The sequence below is a fragment of the Manihot esculenta genome, chromosome 13, assembly GCF_001659605.2.
Source record: "Manihot esculenta cultivar AM560-2 chromosome 13, M.esculenta_v8, whole genome shotgun sequence".
Classification (NCBI taxonomy): Eukaryota; Viridiplantae; Streptophyta; class Magnoliopsida; order Malpighiales; family Euphorbiaceae; genus Manihot; species Manihot esculenta.
Genome location: NC_035173.2, coordinates 3,385,457 through 3,391,456, shown reverse-complemented (window position 1 = coordinate 3,391,456; position 6,000 = coordinate 3,385,457). Strand labels below are relative to the sequence as shown.

The 6,000-nt window shown below is 28.4% G+C and overlaps 1 pseudogene; it reads left to right on the top strand.

The window, feature by feature from the left end:
* The first annotated feature begins 1,852 nt into the window (after positions 1-1,852).
* On the top strand, positions 1,853-5,929 carry LOC110629641 (annotated as a pseudogene).
* The last annotated feature ends 71 nt before the right edge of the window (positions 5,930-6,000 follow it).

The window sequence follows — 6,000 nt, the reverse complement described above, 5'->3', positions numbered from 1 at the left end:
AAAAAATATCTTCACCGCATAATCCAACTGCAGATTGTACTTCTCTATCAGATGGTTCAACAAATTCATAGATTAGTTTTTAGTTTTATGAACATTGTTAAGTATAATTGATTTATTTTAAATTTTATGACGATTGTTAAGTATTATGAATTTATTTTTAATTTTATGAACATTATTAAATATTATGGATTTATTTTAAATATTCTGAATATTATTGAGTATTATGAACATTACTTATAATTATTATGAATGATATTTAATTTATATTCAATATGATTATTAATTATAAATTATTTGATTATACAGGGAATATGTAAATAAAAACAGAGAATTATTTTTTGTGATTGAATTTTAACAGATTAGCGACGGATTAGCGACGGATTAGTGAGAAAATTTTTTAAAATACGTTAATATTTCCGACGGAAAATTTCCGTCGCTAAATTTTTCCGACTGAATTTTCGGTCGGAAAAGCCGTCGGAAATATTTCCGACGGAGTCTAGATCCGTCGGAAATCCGTCGCTAATATTTCTGACGGACTTGTAATCCGTCGGAAAAAATTAGCGACATGACTTTAAGCGACGGACTTGAGTCCGTCGCAAATCCGTCCCAGAAAGTTTCAGCGACGGATTTTTGACTTTCAGCGACGGAAAAATCCGTCACTGATAGTCTGTTTTTTTGTAATGAAAATAAAGTTGTTTGAAATCTGACTTAGAGGGACTTATATAGCTCTACAACTCACGTGAAATATAACATGTGCTCATACTAATAAAAAAGATAAATATACCCATGGCACAATATAAAATACAACAAACCAATACAATTTTGTTGCATTCTCTACATGATTAGTGGACATTTGATGTAGAATCCATTAATTAATTACATATGGTTGCAATCTTTTGGATTTGATCTAGAAAACCGTTGTTTAATCTCTTACTACTTTTAACGTTCTGTGTATTTAAACTGATAATTAATTAATTAATAGAGACCATAAGAATGTAAATTTGGTGAAAAATATATTTTGTGTTATTCACCAAAAGATTAAGGAAACACATCACATTCAAAATAACTTTATATAATTACTTCATTAAAATTTTTAATTAACTTCTTCATGATTCCAGATCTGCATGGAGTTTTCCCAACCTGAAAGCCAACTTCTCAGAAGAGGAAGTGCATAATATTCTTGCTATTTCTTCGATCTCCGATGAATTGTATCGTGAATTTTTTTTTATTTTAGATTTAAATTTAAATGTATGTATAATATAAATATATAAAATTTTATAAATTTCATTCAAACACCATCTCCTGAGTTCAATAATGTGGGATTTTTGTCTGAGTAACTTTCTAATTTCATAATAATTTTTGTATTTATTTAGAAAAACAAACAGGGATTTATGGACAGAGATCATCATTTTATATGAATTTATAATTATATAATTTATAATAAATTGTTATCAATAAATTTATATATAGTAGTATTAATAAAATTTTCAAAATTACTTAATATAATTACTTAATTTTTCATTTGATAAAAAAAATCTATTGAATAAGTTTTTTAGATGTTGCAAATAAAACATTAGAAAAATGTGAAAAATATTTAAAAAAAAAAACAGTTTAAATTTTCACTTTTAATAAAAGAACGTAAATATGAGTTGGCAAATTCTATGATATATCAAGTGCACCACCTTTGCACGATGGACCATATGGAGTCACTAAAAAAATTTAAAATTACCCATTAAACACATTTTATAGTTAAAAGTAAAATTAAAATTATTAATTTTTAAAAAATTTTGTCAATCATATAATAATTTTATTTTATATAATACAATTGGTTTGATGATGAGTTCAGGCAACACTGACCCCGTAGTTATTCACTAGGAAAACTCTACCTCTCTCCCTCTCTACCTCACATGGCGGATTCAAGAGAGCCGCTACTCTCTCCAAAACACGACCAAAACTACATCGTTCAACATCATGAGGATCAAGATCAGCTTCACTCACTTCTCATATCAACAACAAACACTATTTCCTTCGTCCCCGACGCCGACGACATCCCTCCTATCAACGGTATCCGTGATTTCCTCAGAGAATTCTACATCGAGTTCAAGAAACTCTGGTACCTAGCTGGCCCTGCCATCTTCACCTGCATTTGTCAGTACTCCCTCGGCGCCGTCACTCAAATCTTTTCAGGCCAAGTTGGCACCCTCGCTCTCGCTGCCGTCTCCGTTGAAAACTCCGTCATCTCCGGTTTTTCCTTCGGCGCTATGGTAACGACATCAAAAACTTACTCATTTTCATTGTTTTTCGCTTTTCATATGTATAAAAAAGTAAGCTTAGGGTTAATATTAGCAGCTTGGAATGGGAAGTGCGCTTGAAACCCTATGTGGGCAAGCATTTGGGGCAGGGAAGATTGATATGCTTGGAATCTATTTGCAAAGATCATGGATCATTCTCTGCACCACAGCCTCTCTTCTCTCTTTGATTTACATCTTCGCAGCTCAAATTTTGAAGCTAATTGGGCAAACAGAAGCCATATCAAAAGCAGCAGGGATATTTTCAATCTGGATGATACCTCAGTTATTTGCTTATGCAGTGAACTTCCCCATGGGAAAATTCTTGCAGGCTCAAAGCAAGGTCATGGTTATGGCTTTGATAGCTGCTGCTGCCTTGGTTTTGCATACAGTTTTCAGCTGGTTGTTGATGCTGAAGTTGGGATGGAGCTTGGTTGGAGCTGCAGTTGTGTTGAATGCTTCATGGTGGTTCATTGATTTGGCTCAGTTTTTGTATATTATCAGTGGAAGTTGTGGGCGAGCTTGGAATGGATTCTCATGGAAGGCCTTTCAAAGCTTGTGGGGATTTGTTCGGTTATCGCTTGCATCTGCTGTAATGATTTGGTAAGTTATTGCTTCCTAAATTTAACTAAATTTTTATTCTTCTTTTTTTTTTTGTCAGAAAATTTTTATTCTTCCAATTAAGAATCAAAATTTAATATGAGAACATCTTCTGGCAACCAACACTTGCTTGCTTGTAGATCAAATTATAAATTTCATTTATGGTGAATTTAATATATAAATATGTGAATTTTATTTAATTTTTATGCGATTAATTATTATTTTTATTATTATATAAATCTTTGTGCTATGATGCAGCTTGGAGATTTGGTATTTGTATGCATTAATACTTTTCGCTGGATACTTAAAGAACGCAGAAGTTTCAGTGGATGCCATGTCCATATGGTCAGGATCCTTTTTTATGCTCGTCGAAATATTACTTTACATATATAATGACGAATACTTTTATTTCAAATCAAAATTTTATTAAAAAAATTAATTAAATTAAATTTTTATAAAAATTTTTATTTTGAATATAGAAATTTAAAGAATTAATCAAAAGGGAAAAAAAATCACTGAAAGTAACTATTATTTTGAAGAACAAATTTTATGTTAAAGATATACCCTTATTTGAAATTGAATATTTTACTAAAATTTAATTTAATTTTTTATATTAAATTTTTCGTTTGAAATAGAATAGTTTAATTTTTTAATTTATAAAAATTTGTTAAAATTCATTTTGAATATTTTTGCGAAATAAATTCCTGATAGGGTTTTTCATATTTTAATGCTCCTTTATAATTTTTAAAAGAGACGCAAAGAGAAAAGACATAAAGATGTATAAGAAAAAGATATAAAGATAAAAAAGACGTAAAGGTAATTAAAGTTGATGGGAAAATAAATACAGGGACTTGCATGTATGTTGTCTTTGAATTTTTCGTCGTCTTTCCTTTATTGTCTTTATTTCCTCTCCCTTTTGTTTTGTCTTTTCCTCGTACTTCCATGCTTTTTTACCTAATTTTTCTAATGCACAAACCTTTCTTTTTTAATTTTATATAGAAAATATTTTTTTCAAGAAAAATTTTATAGAAAGTCTTTTATAAGGATTTTTTTTCAATTTAAGCAACAATATAAAATTTTTTTATTGCAAAAGTTCTATTACATTAAAAAACATAAATTTATCAATTAATACCAATCTCAATTTAATGATAAAGAATACATTGATAAATGCCAATAAAGTATTAAATTAACAATAATAATAAAGTAAAATGATAAAAAAAATTATTAAATGAATGGAGTATTTGATTATTACATTCAGGAGGACGTCAACTGCCCATGACCATGCAAGAAAATGACATTTTTCGCATTTATCTGCTTCTTAAAAAAAATAATAATTTGTTTAACATGCAAATTCGAAGTAGGAAATTGTCAGATTTTTTATAAAAAAAAAAAAAAAACTTATAAACAGAAAAAAAATTATATAATTTCGATATCTTGCAGCATGAACATCTTGGGCTGGACGATGATGGTAGCTATGGGAATGAATGCAGCTATAAGGTTCGTTATTTTCGTTATCGTGTATAAGTTCCTTTTCATATAAAAATAAATTTAATTTTTATATCAAAATTTATATAAAATTAATTAAAATATATATATAATAAATACATTAAAATCACTAAAAAAAATAAAATTTACTGAATAAAAAAAAAGTTCTTGAATTTTCACAGTCGTTTGTTTTTAACTCTTCTTGGATGATGCAGTGTAAGAATATCAAATGAACTGGGCGCAGGTCATCCAAGAACAGCAAAATTTTCACTAGTGGTAGCTGTTATATGTTCATTTATCATTGGAGTTAGCCTGGCGCTAATTCTCATCCTCACAACAAACCAATATCCATCTTTGTTTTCATCTGATTCTCAAGTTAGAGATCTTGTAATTGATCTAACTCCTTTGCTTGCTCTCTGCATTGTCACCAACAATGTTCAACCTGTTCTCTCTGGTAATTAATCATTTAATTAATTTCACTTTAATTTGTTCTTCTTTTGTATTTATAGTTTATTATTTTTGTCATCAATAGGTGTGGCAATTGGGGCTGGATGGCAAGCCATTGTGGCATATGTGAACATCGGTTGTTACTATGTGTTTGGAATTCCTATGGGTCTTATATTGGGATACAAACTTGATATGGGTGTTATTGTAAGTCATCTCTTTTCTTATATTTTCCAATACTTAACTCATCAATTTTAAAATTTTCATAATTAATTCATTTTCATGATACATGATATATTTTATTTATGTATTTATTTATTATTTAAAATCTAAATACATAACAACTAAATCGAAAAATTATATAATAAAAAACATATGATATAATAAATTAATAAAATAGAAATATTTATATAAATATAATCTAGCTATTGATTTCTCATTTTATGTTGTAATAATTTTGGTTTTTTAACACTTTTTGTTAGGGGATTTGGTATGGAATGCTATCGGGGATTGCGGTACAGACTCTTGCTCTTTTCTTAATGATTTATAGAACCAATTGGAACAAAGAGGTAATCTTCAAATTTCACAGTGCTTTTTATTGCCCTTGTTTGACATTGTCCGTTTTGAAAGAAAAAATAATAATAATAATAATAAATTTCAAATTAAAAATAATTAAATTTTTTAACTCCAAATAAAAAGAATTATTAATTAAATTAAATTCTTATAAAATCTTTAACCTAAATGAAAAAATAATGAAATTTGTTATTTTTGCTAGAACTAAAATCCATCCATATTTTAATATAGTATAGCGTTTGTTTGTTTAGATGTGTAATAATTAAAGAGAAAAGTACGTAAAAGTTTTTGTGTGAAATGCATGCAGGCTTCCATTGCTGAAGATAGGATAAAAAGATGGGGAGGACACAGACTTCCAAGGGAATAACGTTGAGAAAATGACCATGTCCGGAAGCCCAAAGTGATGGGAATTCACTTGCACTATAATTTTTGTTTAGGGACAATTTTCATTGCAGTTTTATTTAATTTGGTAATTCAAATTGAATTTCTTTTAAATTAAATCCAACTTTAATTAGTATTATTAAAATCCTGTAAGTTGCTAAGATAGATTTATAAATTATCACAACTCAAGTTTTACTCTCCAATCCTCATTTCAAAAAATAAAAATATT